The sequence below is a fragment of the Octopus bimaculoides genome, chromosome 16 (genome assembly GCF_046866305.1).
Source record: "Octopus bimaculoides isolate indiv1 chromosome 16, ASM4686630v1, whole genome shotgun sequence".
Classification (NCBI taxonomy): Eukaryota; Metazoa; Mollusca; class Cephalopoda; order Octopoda; family Octopodidae; genus Octopus; species Octopus bimaculoides.
In genome coordinates this window covers 21,208,581-21,234,131 of record NC_142943.1, presented here as the reverse complement: position 1 = coordinate 21,234,131, position 25,551 = coordinate 21,208,581, and the positions used below count along the sequence as shown (strand labels likewise).

Below are 25,551 nucleotides of genomic sequence, written 5' to 3'. Positions count from 1 at the left end.
TTTATTCATTGCGCCAAATCAAGTATCTCTCATAAATTGTTAACTCTCGGTTATGTTATGTAATTTGATTTCTAACTTGATTTTGATGTGACATTATAGGATAAATGTGTTTACTAATCCTTCTGTAACTCCTGGTCTTTGTGGCAAGTGCACCATTGTGTCATAGAGAATTTTAGTGATTTTCCAACAGTTGATTAAAACAGGTCACCTGATGGTTGAATCCCAGATTCCGGCATCTTGATCATTGGCTAGTATTTTCAGCATTGCAGTTTCTTTCTCTATTCTAATATTTATAGCTGCCTTTGTCAATTATTTTCAAATATTTTTGATGAGAACCATTCCTTAAACATTTCCTGTATCATCCATTTAAAAATAGGAGTTATTTGGTCGCTAAATCTTATATGATGTTACAATAAGGGATTGACTTTCCACTTACACACACACACACACACACACACACACATGCATTAACAATATTTACAACTATGATTAGCATTTTACTAAATAGGGAAACAACATATAAGTGAGTAAGGAATATTGATCGACTAGATTGTGTGTGTGTGTGTGTGTGTGTGTGGAGAATGACAACATAGTTTTCTGTTTTGAGGTGTTTGATGGAGCAGGAATTGTAGTATGCTGTTACATGAGAAAATGTGTTGTTACTTTAGCCATGCTGTAGGATTTAACTCAGGACTTTGTGATTGTAAAGCAAGCTTTGTAACCATTCGTGCATCTATGTTAAACATAGCAAGAGTTGCTATATTAAATCAACTTGTCTCAAACGTACATGTACATGCATATGTAGTGGACGTCTGTTTGATCAATAAAGATTCAGCTGTTTGGTCATCTGAATTAATAACTTATTAAGTGGCTGAGAATTCTCAGACGTCTGCGCCTTCAACCCTTTAGCATCCAGATTACTTTGTCAAATGTAATGCTTCTTTATTCACATTGTTTTGAATTAACCTTGCATTATCTTTTAGCTTCAAGATTATGATGATGTGATTGTTTATTTTTATAACGACATTGTAGGGTAGGTGTGAGAGGTTGGATATGACGAATTTAAATGCTAAAGCATTAATATAATTCTCAGACAGGATCTGTATGATGTAGTGTGTGTGGCAATGTTTTAGTTCCTTTTGAATTAAAGATGCAATCTGACTGGGAATCCAGTTTCTGTGTGCCTAATTTCACTCAGAAGGTATGGGTTGGTTCAAGAGTGTAGAAAAATGACAATCTCCCAAGATGCCACCGGCTGGGTTCAAACCCAGGACCTTATGGTTTGAATTTCTTTACACTTGACCATGCTGCACTTGCATATGTGTATTTCTGTGTATGCATTTCAATGTGTATATATGTATATTTGCATGCGTGTGTGTGTGTGTGTGTGTGTGTGTGTCAAATAAAACAAAATATGACAGGCATGGTTGTGTGGTAAGAAGCTTGCTTCCAAGCCACATGGTTCTGGGCTCAGTCTCACTGTAGCTCCTGGGGTATCTTCTGCTATGGCATTGGGTCAACCAAAGCTTTGTGAGTGGATTTAGTAGACAGAAACTTAAAGAAGCCCCCCCCTCTCTTTCTCTCTCTCTCTCTCTCTCTCTTTCTCTCTCTCTCTTCTCTCTCTCTCTCTTTCTCTCTCTCTCTTTCTTTCTCTCTCTCTCTCTCTCTCTCTCTCTCTCTCCTCTCTCTCCTCTCTCTCTCTCTCTCTCTCTCTCTCTCTCTCTCTCTCTCTCTCTCTCTCTCTCTATATATATAATATATATATATATATATATATATATATATATAATGTTATTTTTTGTATATTCTCCCATATATATATATATATATATATATATAGAGAGTAAAGTTTATTTGCCAACATAATGTGGCAGTCCTGTCTACAACTATGTTACTACTTTTTAATCCCCAGGAAAACGTCTTTTCCAGTTGGTTTATTGACACATGATATGTGTCCAAGACACACTGTAAGCAGGGAGCCTCACTGCCCCCCTTCTAGCTGTTGGCAGTGCCAGCAGACCAATGGTTTCTGGGTTATTTCTCTTCCTCAATGCTGGACAACTGCCTGGCTAGAAACAGCAGTCAAGCGGCCTTACTCACATATATAATTATATATGTGTCTGTGTTTGTCCTCCACTACTGCTTCGCAACCAATGTTGGTATGCTTACACCTGTGTAGCAGTTCAGTAAAAGAGATCAATAGAATAGGTACTAGGCTTAAAAACATAAGTTCTGGGGTCAATTTGTTAGATTAAAACTCTTCAAGGTGGTACCCCAGCATGGCCATATATATATGTTTGTGTGTATGTGTGTGAGATAAAACAAAATGTAACTGTTTGTTTATAAGATAGTTATACCATCTTACATATATGTAGTAACAAAACATGATTATTTGTTACATATTGTGAATTACATTATATATTACATACACCTTCCCACTCATGCAGGCCTGGCTGTGTGCTTAAGAAGTTCATGTTATTACCATGTGACATATATTCAAACTACTGTACATGTAGGGATGGTCATATTTTGCCAATTAAACATATGCACTATATCTTTACTTCAGGTTTACTATTATTATTATTATTATTATTATTATTATTATTATTGTTTCTTTGTCAAATCTCTTTTGTCACACATCCTGTGACCTCTTCAGTGACTCTTTATCCCATGTCTCCTCTTGCTCTGCTTTGTCCATTTGTCTTTCTGGACAAAAGAAAGTGATGGAAGAGCTTTGACAAAGAAACAAATATAATAATGATAAAGCTGAACTAAAGACATAGTGTGTGTGTTTAATTGGCAAAATACCACCATCCCCAAGTATAACAATATGCTTTATTTTAGCTGCAGTAACTGGCCAGCAATATTTATCCTCAGATAACATCTCCTATAGACTTGCTTTGTTACAATCACAATAAATACTGCCTCAGTTGTGTATACAGGATTTTTAATCAGCCACATAGTGGTATGCAACATCAGGGAGTGTTTTTATTTACTTTTTCTTACATTAGAGACAATGATTTCTCAGTCAAACATGTGACTTGACGTGAGTATGCATGCTACTGAAAAGGCCCCAAAAGGTTGAAATACCTCTGGTGCTCTTACTGGCCACAACAAGGATGAATTTTCATCCCTCTCTCTGATGCTTATTGTGTTTTTAACATAGCAAGTGCATAAGAGATGTTATCTCTGAACAAATACTGTAGTAACTGGCCTATGAAACAGTGTATACACATTAACTATAATACACAGGTGACTCTGTGTGTGTGTAAATATATATATATATATATATATATATATATATATATATATATATATATATATATATATATATACACACACACACGCACGCACGCACGCATACATTAAGCAAAGAATGACATTCTGAAGTGAAGCAATATCAGATGTCCATGCATTTGTGTTTTGTCAGGTGAAGGTGGTGCTCCTGTTGCATAAGTCTTTTTTGAAGTGTCTGTATTTCTGAAATATTTATGATTAGGTATTTAAATAGAAGTTTTGGTTATGATTTTCTTTCTGTTCTTTTCTTCTTGTTCTTTTCTTCTTTTTTTTTTTAGTATTTTCCTTTTTTTTTTCCTTCTGCTGCACACCATTCACATTTCTGTATGGTTTGTATCTATATGATTTTCCACTTGACACTCCAGCTTAAAGATATTTTTTCCAACTTCTATATGTAGTTGGCCAAATGTGTTGTGGTCTTTATATCCATATACCCCAAAGAAAGAGATTTGTATCTATGTACCTAGAGAAGGTTTTAAAAGAAAGTAAAACAACTTTTGCAGTTTCTCCAAAATTAACATCAGTTAAGGGACAATAATCTAAAACTTCTATTGATGTGCCACCCACCTCTAATGGAAAGTATGATTATAATAGTCTTTGCTTAAGCTGCCTTTCTGTTTGACAAGATCACTTGTAGGTTGGGTTCTTTAGAAATGATCTTTGCTTCATAAATTATTGCCTCTGCATTGCATAGTTTGTCCATCAGGCATTTATTTAAGTTTTTGCATGAATATTAACTTGTGTCTCTGTATGTGATATATTTTACATGTTCATGTTGTAACTGTAGCTTAGTTTTGCGCCATGTCTGTTTGAAAATTTTCTATAGCTTATTAGGAGAGAAGAGTTTGTCTATTAGAGCTTGGAAGTCTCTTGGTAAATTTTATTTTATGTTGGATGCAAACCATATGATATTAGTGATGCTTCTTTTTCTGTAGTCATATGATTGCTTACTTATAGTGATTGAACATGTTGGGCCCAGAAGTTTTGACTTGAAGTCCAGCCTTTTTCTACCATGCATTATTATTTTTATATTACTATGAGGTACCTTGTAAGAAGCATTGGTCTGGGTGCTGGTGCCACATAAAAAGCACCTAATACATTCTGAAAAGTGGTTGGTATTTGGAAAGGCATCCAGTTGTAGAAACCAACCCAAAACAGACTATGGAGCCTGGTGCAAATCTTGGTCTGGTCCAAACCTTGCCAGCATGGAAAACAGACATTAAATGTTGATAATGATGATGATGATTGCATTATACCTCTTGGGCAAAATCTAGGGTGCTGCATGAAGGAATTTTAGATAGCATCATTACTTAACGTCCATGCTCCATGCTGGCATGGGTAAGACAAAAAAAAAAAAAAGCCAGCAAATAATGTCATAGCTGATATTCCACTGGTATTAGTTGGTGGCCTTCTTAATGCTATTGTTTAGTTCTGAATCTGTTTACTAACCAATCCTATCTTGGAATTAAATGACATAATTAACCTGATTAGATGCAAATTTTTCTTTATGATCCTTAATGGTTATGAATACTTGGTATTCAGCTAAAATATTCAAACTTGTTTTATTTTTATTTTTTTCTTATGTAATCTATCTTCACTGTGCACCTGTTCAGGCAGTAGCAATTTGATGGAGGGAGTGACCTAATGTACAGCACATACATTTGATCACTGTGAACAAATCATTTGTGCAGGTTGTTTGGCAAAAACTGATATGTTGTCTTTGATTGAGGAGTCCATCACATTATTATTATTATTATTATTATTATTATTATTATTATTGTTGTTGTTGTTGTTGTTGTTGTTGTTGTTGTTGTTGTTGTTGTTGTTGTTGTTGTTGTTGTTGTTGTTGTTGTTGTTGTTGTTGTTGTTGTTGTTGTTGTTGTTGTTGTTGTTGTTGTTGTTGTTGTTGTTGTTGTTGTTGTTGTTGTTGTTGTTGTTGTTGTTGTTGTTGTTGTTGTTGTTGTTGTTGTTGTTGTTGTTGTTGTTGTTGTTGTTGTTGTTGTTGTTGTTGTTGTTGTTGTTGTTGTTGTTGTTGTTGTTGTTGTTGTTGTTGTTGTTGTTGTTGTTGTTGTTGTTGTTGTTGTTGTTGTTGTTGTTGCTGTTGCTGTTGCTGTTGCTGTTGCTGTTGTTGTTGTTGTTGTTGTTGTTGTTGTTGCAAGTTGGCAGAATCGTTAGTGCACTGGATGAAATGCTTAGCCTTGTTTCGCCCGTTGCTATGTTCTGAGTTCAAATTCTGCTGAGGTTGACTTTGCCTTTCATCCTTTCAAGGTCGATAAGATAAGTACCAGTTGAACACTGGGGGTTGATGTAATCAACTCATCCCCTCCCCCAAAATTGCTGCCCTTGTGGCAAAATTGTTGTTGTTGTTGTTAAATAATAATTGTCAAAGTACAAAGACCTCGAAATTGAAGTATTCAAGATGTGGGGCATGAAGGTGAAAACAATACCTGTAATAATTGGAGCATTGGGCTTGATAAAAAAAATCTGAGCAAAAACGTAGATACTATACCTGGATCTTCAACACTATGCACTATCCAAAAAATAGCCCTGCTAGGAACAGCCCACATTCTATGCAAGGCACTATCAATTCAATTATACAACCTAAACAAAACAATCCACAAACACAAGACACTCTGTGCAGCAAATATCCAATGAAATATAACTACCATCAGCAGGCTGGATACCCAATGCAGTACACACACAACACAATACAAACACTAATACAACAAAAGACTTTGCTGTACCTCATAAAAACAAAAAAGAAACTAATACAATACTATAACGGAAAGAGTTTGCACACTATCCCAGCAACAGAGAAGTGTAGCAGGTGATGCAGTGCAAATTTGCCTGAAACTTATCAAATATTGAACAATGATAATAATGATAATGAGGTGAGCTGGCAGGATCATTAGCATGCTGGACAAGGTGCTTGGTGGCATTTTATCCATCTTTCTGGTCTGAGTTCAAATTCTGCTGAGGTTATATGAAATAATAATGATTTACAAAATTTGGCACAAGGCCAGCATATGAAATATGCTATATGAAATAATAATAGTTTCAAATTTTGCCACAAGGCCAGCAAGTTTAGAGAGATGGATAGGTTGATTACATTGACCCCACTGCCCAGCTGATACTTATTTTTTCATCCCTGAAAGGCAAAGTCAACCTTGGCGGCATTTAAAATCAGACTGTATAGCAAGAATGGTGTGGTAATGACCCTGCCAGTTTGCCCCCACCCCACTTTTAATAATCGCAGTCTCTCGAGTCTGACAGTTCTACAATTTCTTGCTACACATAAGCTCTCTCTTTTCTATCGAATCAACTCGAATCAACATTGTCTGTGCAAGTGCACAATGTGTTATATGTCATATGCTGAAGTGATTGCAGAAATGTTTTACCCAAGAACACAAAGCACTACCTTGTCCAGGAACCAAACCCATGATCTGTGGATTGTGAGAACAACAATCACTTGTCCACATGCCCTGACACACATATGTGTGAGTGGACAAACCAAGGAAGGGGGCACTCTACATATTTGGTGGGATCTGCATATATTTCACAACTAGTTTGACTTTGTCATATGGAGCTGAGTCAAATTGTTATATTTTATATAGGGACAGGGGGACACACACACACACACACTTGCATGCATGTGTTCATGTGTGCTGATAGGAGATTCTGAAGAAGATAACAATAAAACTATATTTTTATGAAGCACAATGTTTGGTTTTCAAACCTAATCAGTTTTTACTTATCACAATGCTTCAAATAACACCTCAAAATTAGTTGAACTGCTAACAACTTGCAGCCAGATAATGTTTGCATTCAGTTTGCCTACTTACTTGAATGGCAGGAAATTTTTAAACGTTACTTACTGCTACCATAACTCTTGAGTTCTGTCTCAGTCGACCTCTGGCTTTTAATTAGAGCAGTCAAGAGGTCTGTCTGACTGTCTCTACTTCACATTGTCTATTGTGATGGCTTCCCTTTGTTTATGTATCACTGACTTATCTTTGAAAAATGTTTTTTTTATGGGAAATTAGAAGTAAACAGACAATAAAGCTATGTTTTATTAAATGCATTGTTTAACTTGAAATCCTTTCCAATATACAGAGACACATACTATGCAGTATAAACTATACATTGCTTTACATTATATTATATACAATTTAAACCATGTACTTGGATCCCAAACCTTTCACAAGGAAGGAACTCTTGTATTTAACTGATTTTCTCAACACTCCCTAGTTTTTTTGAAAGGCTTGTCTATTTAACAAATTTTGAACTCAGCTCATGAAAGGGAATCAGTGCTTGATACTATATGTACAATACTTTACAGTGTGTTTATAATGCAACCTATTGTACTGGAGTCACATGCAACCCTTTTTTGGCTGTTTTGGAGATACATGAATATCATGATCATATGAATATGACTTGTTACTTATGTTTTATAAGATAGTCTTTAAGTCTGATTGAAATTGAAACATTTTTATGATATATTACGTATCTTTATTTCCTTTGACTTCATAGACTGTCATAATAGTAGTTAAAATATTATTACGCATGCACTATATATGCATGCACACACACACACACACACACACACACACACACACACACACACACACACACACATATCAAACACCTATCCCCTGTTATAGAAGAAAAAATGACTTTGTGAGCAGAGGAAATAAGTTGATATTACTTGTGGAATCTTATATACTAAGCTAGACTAATCATATAATTAATTTATTCAATATGGCAGGCCAGTATAATTGGTGCTGACAGTGTAAATTTGATTTGAAATAACAGATACAATAAAAAGAGAATGAATGTTCATTTATCTCTTAGAATGCTTACATGTAGGCTTCCATGTCAAGTTATTTTAGATAGCTCTTCAAGTGTTAACCAAATAAGACCTTTGGAATAACATTTGACAAAGAATAAAGAATGATTAAATCTCTAACATTCTTAATGATAACAAACGTGTTAGCTGGGTTTTTGTTTAAAATTTAATTTACTTCAAGACATAAATATAACTAAGCACATTTCCTCTAAGATGTGTATCTTGGGGGGAAATGTAAATTCAACAGATATTAAAAAGTATTTAAATAGTTGTCTACCAGACTTCCTGACCCAAAATTTAAATATTTCCTAGCAGTATTCTGTTAGGTACCAAGTTACTGTGTAGTTGAATATGTTTAACTTCTGTAACTAACTTTGAGAGACCAGCATCTTCTAAGTTTCAGTGTTGATCTTTAGAAAACAGATTGGATGTCTCATTATTGAAATTAGAGAGGATTGAACATTATAACTGAAGACCATGTGTAGTTTATTGCTCCATCACTAAGTTTGTTTTACTGTCTAACTTTGCTGTCAGGTAAATATGGATGGTGTGTTTAGAGTTATGACTACCTCATAACACAAAAACATTCAAAAGGCTGTCATAAGCCATCATGACTCTCCAAGTTGAAATGCTGAAACCTTTCTAGGTATTTTTATTAAAAATGGCAGCAATGTCATGTCTACTGTCAGATATTTAAAACAAATCTTCAAAAATCTTTTGACTAACATTCTGCAATAATCAAGAATATTTTCAGAAAGAGACTGGGGAAAAAAGATTGGAGGAATATATGCGATAGTGTTGAAATTAAAGACTACAAATACTGGCTATGTTGAGCATAGTTATTGTATAAAATTATGATCCTTTATGTTGCAGTTGGGTGGTCTTTTACTAGAAGTTTTGCTAACTTCAAATACAAGCAAGTTATATATAATGATAATACAAGTTATATATAATAAACAGTTGAGGCTGCCACAGTTTTTTGCGACTGATTTGTGTTTAGGTTCTCTACAAAAAGAACATTGAGTTAAGTGTGGGTGGTGTTTTTATTGGAGTGCTGATGGTTTTTAATTGATGTGAAAGCAAAAATAAAACAGCAGCTTAGTGCAGTTTGGCTGGGAAGAAACTAACAGGCAGATGCATCATGTAATTTTAACTGCAGGTGATATGGAAACTGTATACTCAAAAATAGTGCAAACCAATGTAGAAATGATAACAGCATCTGTAGTAGGAGGCAGAGTCACCCTAGAGATAAACTAAGGGAGATTTCTGACTAAATTATTTATCAGTAATGGTTTCTACAGTTAAATGTAGCAGAATCTGGTGGTAGAAATACGACTTATGGGATAAATGTTTTGCCTTAATGCAACATTTGAGCCTATAGTATTAATCAGAATGTTATGATTCTTTAAGATAACTGCTTCAGTGTTACTTGGCTCCACTGGAGGGAGCTATATATTTACTGTCAGAAGGTACAGGAATTGTTGTTGTCTCTTGTTGACAGCTGATGAAGGATATGTCCGGCAGTGAGTCTATATGTAAAATATTAATGCATATATATGGTAACATTATATAAAAATACAAGTTAACATTCTAGTATTAACGTCGAAGCATATAAAATTTCAAAGTCTTATTTTCTATTTTGGATACTGTCCAACCACATCTAGCTATTTTATCTATTCTCTCTCTCTCTCTCTCTCTCTCTCTCTGTCTCTCTCTCTCTCTCTCTCTCTGTCTCTCTCTCTCTCTCTCTCTCTCTCTCTGTCTCTCTCTCTGTCTCTCTCTCTCTCTCTCTGCATATGTGTGTGAGAGAATAAGTGTATGCTTTTATTCTTTCAGTATGCCATTGGACTTCAAGCATATTGTACATTATCCTTGAGGATATATATATATATATATATATATATATATATATATTGTGTGTGTGTGTGCCTGATGGGCTTCTGCATAGTTTCCATCTATCAAATCCCACGCACAAAGCGCTAGTCAACCTCAAGCTTCAGTGGAAAACAAGTTACCTAAGGAGCAGTGCAATGGGATTGAACCTAGAATCTTGTGAAGTGAACTTCTTAATTCTTACCCACAAAGTTGTGTGTGTTTTTGTGTGTATGATAAGTGAATATTTAACTCAAATGTTGGTGAGATAGAACCTTCACCAGAAATATTTGTTCATGGGTGATGAGATCTATTTATAACAAAAGAAAATGAATGGGAGTTGTGGCATTTGTGCCTTTCCAATACCATTAGCAGCATATAAGAAGTGAGATAGCATTAGCTAGGAATCAAAACCAGGTTGCAGGCTCTGTTAATTGTGGCTTTTACTTCTTATTCCATGGTACCTCATATTCTCACACACAGACACACATGTACTTGCATGTAATGTATAACATTACATTGATTTAATCATGTATTCTAGAAGGGAAAAATATGTATTAACTTCCTTTCAATAATGTCTCCATTATTTTCAAGGAGAAGTAGTGATGATATTGGTGGTGGCAGTGTTGGTTGTGATGTGTTGGTGGTAGGGTAATGTAGTCATAGTGATATTAACCATACTTCATATAATGCTGGGATAAAGCAGATGGCTTGTGTGTGTATGTGTATTATACACCTCCCACACCCTCTGTGTGATGTGTATACATCACACACACACACACACACACACACACACACACACACACACACACACACACACACACACATGCACATAATATATATATTCACACACACATTCTCTCACTCACTCTCATATACACTCACTCACATCTCCTAGTTAATAGCTCACTTATAAAGCATTGTATGAATAAATAAAATATTTAATTTGCTGAATCCTAAAATGTCTAATTTTGAAATTCAAAATTTAATTGCAATTTTATATATCTTTATATATATATATATATATATATATATATATATATATATATATATATATATATATATTCCTTTCCCGAGCGTCCAATAACACTATCCGTATCACGTCCTCACTTTGTTGTGTTTTTGTTATTGTTTTTTGTGTTTTTTTGAACCTATATATATATATATATATATATGCATGTGTGTATGGAATATCTAAAAAAAAAACAAAAAAAACTTGAGTTTTGATGGAAGTTTGCTTTATTGATCAAAATAATGTTCTGTAGCCTGACAGTCTTGGATGTAGTCACTCTAAGCCTTGTAAATGTCTCAAGTTTGTAGAGAAATTGTTTATTCTGCCCTGTGTACTTTATAGATTTCATATTGCTGTAGTCCAACAGATTGTGGCTTGAAATTAGGAATGTCATTATGTTTGTCAGATCTTTAAAACAATCCTCTTTTGTTGCACTGTAATTCATACACACTCAAAATTGATTATTATTTGCTGGTCAAAAAGTAATTCTAATGGGTAGAATCTGTGTTGGACCTTTCTAGAATTTCACATAATGACTGTTACACTAATCTATTTTTATTCATTGTTCTTAGTTTGCTGAGTTCATAAAGGGTTGGTTTGTGTTTCCTGTTTCATAGCCCTTTTAACCTTTTTGTTACCATATTGAGCTGCTCTGTGTTTCTTTCAATTAATTTTAAATATAACAAAGAATTTAGTAAAATAACTTAGTTATCATTCAGCTAGTGTTAGGAACATAAATTGTGACTAAGGTTTGCTGGAAGATTTTGATTCAGAACTTTTGAAAACAAGATATTTGTACTACAGAGTCAGAGGCTGTTTCAGCTGGGTTGGTATCGAAAGGGTTAACACAGCAATGAAGCTGATTTTGTTGAGCCTTTCTCTCCTGCTACTTGATTTCTTCTTTCTCTCATTTGTAACTTTGAAGCTTTTGGTTCTGATGGTGAAGGGACACTGCCACTTGGTACAGTCTTGGGCTTGTGTTTCAAATGATTTAGGCTCAATTCCAGTGGCTTTCAGTTGTCATTGCATGTAGGAAAGAAAGACAGGACAAAAGGAATTGTGTACCCTTCTTATGAGGATTGTAGATACAATATGAAAGATGAGAAGAGATGAGTATGAATTCAGAATACATATATATATATATATATATATATATATATATATATATTAGAGGATTAACAAATTCTCCCAGTCCTGTTAGTAACCAAATATTTTGATGGTATACACTTAGTCTGAAAAAAAAAATCATAAAAATATAACTATTGCATGAATTTAGAGGAAATTTGATTATGGGATGTAATGATTGTTGGTATACATTGTGAAATTGGTTTTTACCTGTTGTCATGTCACTGTCACCTGGCTAGATGGGTTGACTATAAATAAGTTGACTACATGTAAATGTTTTCCCAGATATTTCAAGATATTGATTCCTGGGCATAAATTTTCTGTTTTAAGAGATGAATTTGTATTCCAATAATCTCTGTAACTTGGAAGTTACACAACTTGACATTTAATTTCATTTCCTCCTGACAAAAATTTCTTCAGGAAAAAATGGTAAAGAAAATATTAAGCTGAAAAATTTTGTGAGCCTCATGAAAGTATTGATGCAATGATCAGCTGTGTGATCGCTTCATTCCTGCTCAGAATCAATGACTTTGACATAAATTCCAGTCAGAATCACTTAGATCACTGATGTGTATAGACGACATTGAAATATCATTCTCATTATTTTACCCAAGTCTAAACTCTCCTTCTCTAATTAAATCATTAATAAATAATAATAGATATATCATTAATAAATAAATTGATAATAATATAACTGATTTCTAACTCACTGCTTAAGTTATCTGTTGCAATGGTAGTCAAATACCAGAAGGAAAATGTGAAAAAATACACTTGATAATCTGAGAAAGTAAACAGGCATAATGTAAATGGGTCATTATTTTAAAATGAGGCTAAACTTTGTTTCTTACACAGAAGAGTGCTTAGTTACTATTTTTTTAGCCCCAATTAATGACACTTCTTGGAAAGTGCTGACATGCAATTCAAGACTTGGTGTCAGTTGCAGTTACTTATGGTAAGGGACTTTAACCTTTTAGTGTTCAGATTAATGTCAAATGTAATACTTATTTGTTCACGTTATTTTGAATTATCCAGGTTCAAGAGGGGTGTCTACAATGTTTGTTTATAAATTTTGTTAATTTTTTACATACAGATTTGAAATTTTGTCAGTGGGTGCTTATATACCAGTGGATTATAGCTATGTAATTTTAGCTGATCTTGCTAATTAAATTTGACTTTTATGGGCAGGTAAATTTAATGAACAGGTGTAATAGCAATAATATTATGGATAAACACTAAAATTGAAATTCTTAATACATCTTACCTGTTTGATTTGTTACTAAAATTATCCCAAATGTAAACCACCTACAATTTTGCCACTTTTCAAGATGAGGTAGATTAATTTGAATTCATTAAATACAAGTAAAGATTTTCTTTCTCTATATTTCATTCAAACTTTTTCATTGAAAATAAAGTACAAAACTCTTTTACTAGTCAATATGCCATTGGCTATGTACTCTTATACAATTTAATGAATACATTTACATAACAGAATGCATCTAATAAAAAAAAAGCTCATTAACAGGTGAAGCAAAGGTGAATACAGGTGTGTAACATACTGAAAATTAATATGTATTTCTCATTTTCACATATTATTTGTAATAAAATGAAAGGAATATATGATAGTATTACTATCAAACAGCAAAATATAGTTACGCCATATTCTATCATGAAACTGTCCAAAGACCCCTTTTACACAAGGGCATTTTGCAAAACTAACAAATATATGAGGTCTCGACCTGATATCCTTTCGCAGTTTTTCTTTTTTGCAGTGAACACAATCTGCAAACTTTTTTCCTTCCATTTATTTTTTCAACTTTATGAAAGTTAATATTTTCTCTGTTGACATCCACCTCAGTTAGTTACGTTTTTCTCCCAGTTCTGTGCTTTCTGGAAGAAAAGCCCTCACGTAACTGAGATGTGATGTCAACCCAAAATTTCAAATAGTTGAAGTCTTTGGTGGTGGAGGCACCTTGTGGCTTTTTACATAAACAATATATGAATTAACTATTGTTAGACAATCTTTTCTACTCTTGACACAAGGCCCAAGCGTTTTTGGGAGGTGGAGCTGGTCAATTAGGTCAACCCCAGTAAACAACAAGTACTTAATTTATTGATCCCAAAAGGATGAAAAGCAAAAATGCTGAAGGTATATGGATCACCACACCTTATATCAAGATTCTAGTAGTTCCACAGTTGAGGAAGCTGCCTGATACCAAGCATAAGGTGTATAGTAAAAGAAAGCTTGCATTTCCACAGCATCAGTTGGCTGCCATGGTGGATCGGGTCTTCCGTGAATAGAAATTATGTTTTTAGCATTTGTTTCCTCTGCAACAGTTTCAAAAAAACTTTACAGTAAAAATAAAAATAAATAGTTCAATTGGGAGATAGACTGTATTTTGGACTGGTCTTTTCTGTAAAATCAGGAATTCTGGTTGATGTAGTAATCTTCAACCATGTTGCCATAATGTTTTCTATATCAGTTTCATTTTTATCACTTTCATTATCAAAATCTTCGTCGTCCAATGAAGATTCATAAATGTCAATATGATTCGTCCGAAGACAAATCACTGTTGCTTTTGTTCATATTTTGTACATCATCAAGAGTAAAATCTTTGAAGTTGGAATTGCTACTTGCTGACGCCATATCATTAAAAACTAAGATATACACTTCTCTTCAAACATTGAAAAAAAACCAAGAAGTCTCCAAAATTTCACTGTATTTTTACTTGAATAAAGGCGGTAAAGGCTTTATCTCGCATTATCTCAAAGCTATGAGAATTCAGTAATGTGATTTGTTTACTTTTTTAGCATTTTCATAAAGAAATCAGATATGGCCAGATTTAGCCAGTTCAAACAAATAAAGGCGAATAACTTCCAGCCAGTTATGGGTTAAAGTTAATCATCATCATCTGCTTTTCTCTTACAGCATCTGTGGTAGGAAACCCTGTACTTCGCCCCCAGTTTACACATTTATTATTCATTTACTATAATAAATGTGATGAGGTGTATGTACTTGAATTTGACTTAGCTGATACTTCAAAGCCTAAACAACTACCACATCTACTTTCAACTGTTTAAGCTAGATCAAACTGAATTTGAAGGATGTTCACACACCATATTATATAAAGAGCATGGAAGACACGAGCCAATAATCAATGTGAGCTCTGTGTGTAGCAGTCCGTTTTGTGATGATAAAAATGATTGATACAAATGTTTGAGATTGTGGCATGGCGAGGATTCACTTCTCTGGTTGTTTTCTTGGTATCAGGTCTTGCACTAAATATTGCCTGTATATGTAAGCAGGTGAGTGATATTTCTAAACTGTTGGCATCAAAACTCCCAAACATCAGTAATAGGTTACAATTAAGAAGTAGTAAAGAAACCTTTTGTGGGCTGAGAGCAGTTGGTTTTTGTTTGTGTTTAGTTCAGTTTGAAGACGATGGTATTTCAGCCATGTTATGGATTTTCATCATTATCGTCACTTTTATGTATTCTAATATAATTCCCACTAAGAAGGGAAATAAAGCTGTATGTAAAGACTCCATTTTCATATTTCAAATTCAGCATTTTCTCTATTAAGTCTTCTCAATAGATTATTGAAGTATTTGCATGAAAGAAATTTTTTTTAATCAATGTTTCACACTTTTCTTTGCAATAGATATCTTTGTTTTGTTAGCTTGAAGTTCAATCTTAAGAGTGGTTATACTGTTTAGAATTTAAATATTGATGTGTAGTCATAGTAACTATTTCTTAAATTTTATTTTATTATATTTATGGATTTCAGCAATATTGAATTTTATAAGTATTTTGAGTAGATGGAAGTTAAACCTATTGAATAATGTCAGGTTTCCTTGTCATGTTAATATATTATGGTGAGTCTTCTGGGGTTTTTGTTTTTGCTGTGTATAATCCAAATTGAAATAAAATGACACAAAGAAGTCAGAACAGAATGGTTATGGTAGTAATAGTAGTAGCGGTAGTCAGTGGTAGTCATTTAAAATTAGAATTAAGCACTTGTCTAGACACAATGCAATTAATACCTTTTAAGAAAATTGATCACTGAATAAGATTTTATTCTGGGTTCCCACTGGAAACTAACTATGCAGACCTTCATAAATAAATAATTGGCAATGTTCCCTTCCTTCCTATTGCACTTCGAATTCTTAAATATTTTGCTGGTTTATTCTGAAGTAAAGTGCTGTTGCCATGGCCACATCACAAACCCTCTGAAATAAATGAGAGATTGACACAGTTAATGTTTCTCTAAACAGTTGTAAGTTGACAGTCAAAATATGGGCATTCTTTTTCAGGCCTTCTTTTCTGCTGTGTCAACCCTCCAGGCAAGAAATACCAGAAAGATAGGGGAAAATGATTTAGTGTGGGGCTTGATGTGGATGAGGGACATGAAGGGGAGAGACGAGCAAGTTGGGAGTGCCTGGACAGAGTGTGTATTTATATATTAGAAAGTTAATCAAACTATAGACCTTTCTGACTACATATGTAAGTAGTTGCTTAAAAAATCTTAATGGGTTTAAAAATAACAATAATAAGTTTAGAATATTCATAATCAGGTATCTTTTGATTGTTGTCTTTAACTGTTCTTTTACCATTTCATCAGTAAGTCCTCATTGTGTAACCTTTTTATAAAAGCTGAAATCGACACCGTTTTGGTTTGACTTTCTTTCTCAAACCATTTGCTTCGTAGCACTGAAATGTAAAATTATCCTAACAGTCCTGAATCAGTTCTATTTTGCTTCGGTAGATAAAACTTTGATGTGTGTTTTATTGTGAACTTTTATAACAAAACGAAACAAACAAAAAAAAAAAAAATAATAGCAAAAAACTATACAGTTTTCATTCTGTAAATCTCATTATATTTATTGTAAGAGCATGACACAACTAGTTATATAGGTTTCCTCTTGTAACTTCCTTGCCACCCTGGTTATAGTAAATATAATACTTGTGTTCACCCAAGTATTGTATTAGCTGCAATTTCTGAAGTGTCTTCAGTGTTGAACTGCCTCTTCCTTTCAAAAAGAAAACAAAACTACTGTGTGTGTGTGTGTGTGTGTGTGTGTGTGTGTGTGTGTGTGTTGTATTAATTAAAGTGTTTATAACAAGTTGTGTGTGATAACAAATTGAATTCTGTTGGTTGATAGAAAAACAAAACAAAACAGGCATAATTGGTTTAAGTCTGTATTTACTTGCAATCTTTGTATAATTTTGAAAGGGTTACTTCCAATCAATAACTGATTGTATTAGTAATAATTTGTTTAAGGTAATCAATAATTTTTGCTGTACAAAGAGAACCGTGAACCATCTTATATTATCTGATATTGCAGTTAAGGAGTATTTCTAGGTAACTAAGAACTAGTTAGAGCTTCCCTTTAATATTATCTTTTATTAATGAATTTTCCCCTAAAATGGTAGAGTACTGTAGATTACTGTTTTTTTTTTAAATTTTGTTTTCACACCTGTTGGGGGTTCCTTTTGCTCTTTATTATTATTTTTTTTTGCTTTTGGTTAATAAGTACTGAACATGGATTGGGTTCTGCTTAATTGTCTATTGCCCTCCTGCTACTGCCTGGAGTAGCTAAAAGAGGATGATGGGACAGGTGGTCTGTCCCATGTAGCATTATTTTTTTGGTGGGGAAGCATACACGTGCATGCAAGCACACACATCGGTCTGTATTTATCGCACACCTAATTTAACATTTGACATGAACAAATGTACTCAACAAACCTATTTATAATGGTATATGCAAATTCATGTTTCTGACAAGCTTTGGCACAATCTCAAATCCAGTCACAAATCATTGATCAACACAAAAGTTATAGTAGAAGGCGCCAGTCAGTGGGTTGGGACCTAGAACCATATGGTTGTAAACTGAACTTCTTAACCATACAGCAGTTATACCTATAAATGTTAATATTTTTTTCAACAATGTTTTTTCTTTTGTGTTTCCATTTCTCTCTACCCACTGACAATGATGTACTAAAGTAATGCGGCAGAGGTTTGTTCAGTGCTTTGTCATGTAACACTCATTAATTGACCTCTTCTGCTGGGTAGCTAAGATTTTACTGAAAAATTTAGTCACACAAAAACATACATGATTATAATTCAGTTCTGTATTTAAGAGATGAGGATTTATGTATATTATTTACATTTGACGTATATTTGTCCTCATCTTGTTGTTAACACAACGTTTCGGCTAATATACCCTCCAGCCTTCATCAGGTCTTGGGGAAATTTCGAACCTGGGTTCTCATTCCTAAGGTATTTTTTGATGTTATTATTATTATTCAGGTTACTGCGTGGAATCGAACTCGGAATCTTGGGGTTAGTAGCCCGTGCTCTTAACCACTACGCCATATGCCCATGGGCATATGGTATAGTGGTTAATAACATTGAAAAATACCTTAGAAATGAGAACCCAGGTTCAAAATTTCCCCAGGACACTTGATGAAAGCTGGAGGGTATATCAGCCAAAACGTTGTGTTAATAACAAACAAGGTGAGGACAAACATTCGTCAAATGTAAATAATGTACATAATTATTTTGTTTTTCTGACAAAATTTGCTTTGGTTTTTATAGAACTGCAATAATTATTTAATTCTTAAATTTTAATTCCATGCTAGGTATTACTAGTAAAATAGTTATCTTTCTTATTCAAAACCTCTAATATTAATGGTAGATACATCAAGCTGGCATCCATTTCATTTGACACCAAGGAGAAACTTTTGTTATATGTACAAGAATAATTAACAGCGTGAATATGCGTGAAATGAAGACTGTGGAGTACTCAGATATATATCTAGAAGAATTGAATAACCATTTATATGGTATAATTAATGATTATGATATAGAGCTAATAAAATAACATAATCATTCGAGCTGTGTATACTTTTCTGCACATTTCTGAATAATATCCTGATAATCAATATTTTGTTTCTATATTGGACGAAATTTGCAAAATAATACATTGCCAAGTTTAAATCTTTAAAAATAACTTCTTGGTTTATTTGTCAAGGTGTTAAGAGAGAAATTGCTAGACATATGGTTAACAACTATAATTATTAATGCATTGGGTAAAAATATGGTTGTTTGGTTAATAAGTTTCCCTTGTAACCAAGTGTTTCCAGATTTGCTCCTACTTCATGGTATCTTGGGTGTTTGTTTCTGAGGCTTTGGTTTAGCTAAGGACCTTGTGAATAGAATTTAGTACATAGTAACTGTAGAAACCTGTCGTGTGCATGGTACATCAGGCAAGTGTTTTCTACTATACCTCCAGGCTAATCAAAGCCTTGTGAACGGATTTGGTTGATGGAAACTGAAAGAAACCTTGTGTGTGTGTGTGTGTGTGTGTGTGTCACTGTCTCTTTCCCTTAACATTGTGTGACAGTTGTGAATGTCTTGGTTGTGCAAATGGTGTCTTTTGTTTCCCATCTTGCAAGACATGACTGGCCATGAAGAAGTATTACCTCAACTGGAAACAGGTGAACGTTGATGACAGGATGGGCATCCAACTGTAGAAAATCCACCCCAACAAAATTCTGTCCAACCCATGTAAGCATGGAAAAGTGGACATTAAAATAATGATCTCTCTCTCTGTCTGTCTCTCTCTGTCTGTCTCTCTCTGTCTGTCTCTCTCTGTCTGTCTCTCTCTGTCTGTCTCTCTCTGTCTGTCTCTCTGTCTGTCTGTCTGTCTGTCTGTCTGTCTGTCTCTCTCTCTCTCTCTCTCTCTCTCTCTCTCTCTCTCTCTCTCTCTCTCTCTCTCTCTCTCTCTCTCTCTCTATATATATATATATATATATATATATATATATATATATATATATGCTTGCATTCCATGTTGACATGAGCTAGGCAGATCGTTGTGATCTGAGTCAATTCCTTTTTGATTTATTACCCTTATAGGCAAGTTGGAGAACCTTCATGCAACATGCTTATTGTTACACTTGTTTTCTCAGCTTTGAAATGTATAGAATTAGTCAGGAAGATAATTTTATTAGAAGATTGTGTCCCCTATACAAAGCTGGAACCCCATTTAATGTCACTGTTTTACTTGACATCTTGCATTTGCATTCCATTCTGGTTATTATTATTTTTCAGTATCGTTTCAAAACATTATTTTATAAAAATTTGAGGAAATTAATTCTCTCTCTCTCTCTCTCTCTCTCTCTCTCTCTCTCTCTCTCTCTCTCTCTCTCTCTCTCTCTCTCTCTCATACACACACACATACAACTTGTTGGCTTTTTAATGAAGAACAGAAATTTGTAATTTATTTGGTTTATAAATAAAGTGTAGATAATTTTCACATGACACATCAAATATATTCACTTAATTAGCCTTTTTAAGTTGTGTATATATGAAAGCCATTGATACAGTAAAGAGAAACTTGTTTTTGTACTTCATACTTTGTGAGCATTGCTCCACCACCACCACCACTGCCACTGTCAACCTCATATTATATTTTTCCGTGCTTGCAAGTGATGGTTATGTTTTCTCCATACCCTGCATCTTCATCACTTGTTGCTTGCCCTTTGTCATCTCCTTTGTGAGGTCAGGCCTCCTGAGACAAGCCTTTATCATTCCTCCTCATCTCATTCTTGCTCCCCTTTTCTGTGGATTTCTTCCACTTGGATTACTTAGGACCTCTTTACCCAAATGTCTTCCTCCTTATACATCACATCTATGTCTTGCACATTGCATCTGACTCTTCTTATTTTTCATTTTTTTCTCTCTCAGCTCATACATATCCCATTGTTCATGTGCAGAGTATGCTCGCCTTATTTCTTCCCATCCTTTGTATATCCTCCACATTCACTGCCTGTTTTGCTATCATGTAATACATCACACATTGAGAGCATTGCTCCACCACCACGTACAGTCTGCCCTTCATCTGAAAAGAGAATCTTTTTGCTATCAGCAGAGGTAAATAACTGAATATTTCCTACCCTATTCTTTTCATGGCTACTGTGCTTTCAGAAAACCTACTACAACCACTGCTAATTAGGTCACCTAGATAACAGCAGCTATCAACAACTTCATTTCAAGGAATTTATTTCATGGGTGCTCCTACTAATAACTATTCTTGTACATTTACTACAAACTACTCATTCTTTGTTGGTCTACCTGTGATTCACTCTTGTGCACCCCTAGTTTACTCGGGTATGCATGCTTACACCTTTGCTGCATGTAAGCAATGCTACTTTCCTATTCATAGTAAAAGCTTTGTATTCTTTCTCACTAATAAAAGCATTTGTTTTCTTGGTTGGTTTACTTTTGATTTGATTCTAGGTTCTGTTTCCATGTTTCAATCTTTGGCTCAGTTACGAGAACTAAGTTGTTGACATACAAAGTAATTTCCATTCCAAATCATAGATTATAAGTTAGACAGTCTACGGACACGTGTATCAGCTGTCATGCCTTAATTCTATTTACAGTTTTGCTTACATTTCATTTCCTATTTAATTGTGAATTGCCCACTGATATGTTTTTTCATTCTCAATTAGATCAACCATTGGATGTAGGAAAAGCAATATAGTGGTGTGAAATGCTCTGATTCATATTTGCAACTGGATAATTCAGGACTTGGATATCTTGTGGCATTGAATTTGAGTCATAATGGAGTCAGTTTTTTGTTTTGCAATTGAGAAAATGAATATAAAGTTATATGTTGCAAAGAAGAGCTATATTAATCACAAAGCTATTCAATATGACAATATCTAAAGAGCACCATCCTTGCATTGTTAAATGTGTTTCATGTTTGAATATTGAACAGTTTTATGTGGCAAGTTTTGGTTTGTGACAGTTATTACATTTCAGAGTGAGTAAAAACTCAGCTAGTAAGATTTAGAACTAATTGCATAAAGAACTCCAAAACAAATAACTGATATCAGAGTTGTTATAGGCAACACTAGAATATATTTTTGTCACTCTGCATTATATGAGGGAATTGGCAGATATTCTTTTATTTGTTTCAGTCACTTGACTGCATCCGTGCTGGAGCATCATCTTGAAGGGTTTTAGTCAAATTGACTTCAGGACTTATTTTTTAAAGTCTAGTACTTATTCTATCAGTCCCTTTTGCTGAACTGCTAAGTTCCAGGGATGTAAACACACCAACACCAGTTGTTAGGTGATTGTGGTGGTGGGGGCAAACATAGACACAAAGACACACACATAGGCCTCTTTCAGTTTTGCATCTACCAAATCCACTCACAAGGCTTTGGTTACCCCAAGGCTATAGTAAAAGACACCCAAGGTGCCCCACAGTAGGACTGAACCTGGAACCATGTGGTTGGGAAGCAAGCTTCTTATCACACAGCCAAATTTCTTGGTACTTATACAAAATGATTAAATAAAACAAGCTTCTCCTTTGTATAACTTCCCCCATAACTACTCTGTCATTTATTTCCCCCTTCCTCATCTGTCTAGATTGTGTGTGTGTGTGTGTGTGTGGTGTTACTCATTGCATGCTACTAAGCCCTAATATGTGTATTCATCCTGTATCCCTTATGTTCTCTTTCTCTGTATCTTTCTCCCCCTTTCTCCATATGATGTAAAGCATGATAGCAGAAATCAACCAACAAACCAACCAACAGACGTTTATGTCAATTATTATTAAATAATTCTAGTTCTAAATTTAAAAGTTGTTTCAATTTATATATTAGCATGTTAGAAGGCTTTCCGTCAATAGTTAAATTTATATCTATCTAAACTATAGCAGCATAAAATACCAAGTGTAACCTAAGGAATGGGAAATAATTCTACCTTAGTTAATTAATTTTTGTGTTAGCCATATTATTTTTTTCTATCTTTTAGATTTTTGAGAGTAAAAAATAAAGCCTAATGGTTTTAACAGTCTTAGAGAAATAACCAACTCTAAAAATACTTTTGCATTTCTATTTTCATTCATTAGGCAATCTCCAAACCCCAAGAAATTGAACATGGCAGAATACCTACCTGCATTCAATTATATTTTCATTGTATACCATTTGAGTACAAAATACTAAGATGAGAATTAAGATGAGTGTTTATATTTTTAGTTGTTCAATTTAACTTTCATCTATGCAAACAGCACGAATCACAATGCTTTGGTTTCTATTTGAACTGTTATCTTTTTCACATTCTGAATATGAAGTAACTTACTGTTGGAGTATTCAGCATTAAGCATTTTAAATATGAATATTATTGGTGACTTTGAAATCTGCTCTTTTGATTGACAACAAAATATTATAGTTGACCATATCATTTTAACGTCTACTTCTGTATGCTTGTATGGGTTACACAAGAGTATGTCAGGGTAGTGTTTTCAGCAGTCAGATGCCTTTCCTGCTAGCAGCCCCCATTTATTTCCAAGTGTGGCCGTTGCCAGTACCACCTGACTGGCCCTCGTGCCGGTGGCACGTAAAAGCACCCACTACACTCTCAGAGTGGTTGGTGTTAGGAAGGGCATCCAGCTGTAGAAACTCTGCCAAATCAGATTGGAGCCTGGTGTAGCCATCTGGTTCACCAGTCCTCTGTCAAATCGTCCAACCCATGCTAGCATGGAAAGTGGACGTTAAACGATGATGATGATGATGATAAGGTAACAGTCTCCCAGTCTGTAAAACAATATATCTATATGAACTGGACCTCTCCTCCAGTTTCCCTCTCAAGACATCCCTACCATTCATCATCTCCTTAACTGTGGTATTCTACTTCTGTAATTAAATTGGAATAGAACAGCATACTTTACCAGTTTTTCGTGATTCCACTTGTTTTTCTCAGTATTTGGAATCATTTCACTTGATATTCATCTTTGATTTTTTAACATGCCTCTCCTCCCACATTTTACACTGATCTCCCTCTTCAGTCACTAAATTATATCTCTTCCACCATCGTGTATCTCTCACTCTCCCCATGTACTACACCTGCCTTTCTACTTCCCATACACTGTTGCAATCTACCCAGCTGCATGTCATTTTTTTAATCCTCTCTCATCCTTCTCTTGTCTACTATATAATTATCTCTATTTTGCATCTCTTCATTCCAACCTTTTCTGCATTGTCAGTCATTTCCTACTCTCCTCAAACTCCTCCAACTCATATGTACCATAGGTCACCTCCCACCCCTTATCTATCCTCAACCCCACCTGATCTCCATAGTTGTCATCTATTCTTCCCTTCTTTTCCTATTTATCATTCCTCAACATTTGTTCTTCATTCATTGTATTCACCTCATCTATTCTCCATCTCTACCCATCTCATCTCTCACTCACCCATACAATTTTGCAATCTCCTTGTTCTGTTTCCATTCACTTCTACTCACTTTGTATCTTGAGGTTCCACTCCAACACTTCATCACCTTGATTTTATATCTTTCTCTTTCCAATCCATCCTTGGTCAATCCCACTTTCTTTTCCATAATGTAAGCAGCCATGTTGCTCCTAAAAGGAAGAAACCTATTCTGTTGTGGTCCCCTTCTCACATACTTGAACCCCTCATTTCCTTGCACAAAGCTGCTTCCCCCACTCCATCTATACTGTAGCCCCCTCTCAGTTGAAAGGGATTTTAGTCTTGTAAGCTGCATGTACTAGTTGCATGAAAAATGCAACTAGTACACATTGTAAGGTGGATGACAGGATGGGTACCCAGCCATAGAAACCATGCTAAAGCTGACATTGGTGCATGATGCTTGCCTCAGCCCATTAGATCCTGTCAAATTATTCAACCCATAACTGTATAGCATTCAGATTACTCTGTCAAATGTAATGTTTGTATATTTATATTATTTTGAATTACTCATGCCTTGTCATGTAGCTTTCAGAGTTCAATGATGTGACTGTTTATGTTTAGAATGACATTATAGGGTAGGTATGAAAGGTCAGATCTGGCCAGTTTGAACATAAAACAGGAAGAATATTTGGGCTGGATATGGCTGGTTTAAATGCTAAAGAGTTCAATGTTGATGATGTATGTAGTGGGACTGAATCTGAAACCATGTGGTAGGGAAGCAAATTTCTTAACCACATGGCCATCTCAGCACCATCTGTATTTCAAGAAATGAGTTATCAAACAAAATTTATTTTTCTAGAATTATTGCTTATTAGAAATGGAAGAAATGGTATTGAAATTGTTCGTTTTAGATTTGTTGGGGAAGATAAAAAGTAAATCAAACCTCATAGTGATGTTGATGAAGAGAATATGGCTGATTGATGGTAGAATAGATAATTGTTGAGATGTAAGAGGTGAAATGTTTGCAGTGGCTGCGTCAATGTTTGATTATAGTTGTCTCTTGTTTCTTTTGGTCTTTTAGATTGAAAATATATATTTCTAGAGAAATTGGTTTAATATGTCTATATGTGTTGTTATGTTGAAAGAATTGGAAACAATGGTTGATGATTATCAATGT

The 25,551-nt window shown here is 34.5% G+C and overlaps 1 protein-coding gene across 2 annotated transcripts in view; it reads left to right on the top strand.

Annotated features, from left to right (window-relative positions):
* Positions 1-25,551, top strand: part of LOC106870720 (forkhead box protein K1) — a 99,762-nt gene that overhangs the window by 45,424 nt on the left and 28,787 nt on the right. The gene's annotated exons all lie outside the window — the stretch shown is intronic.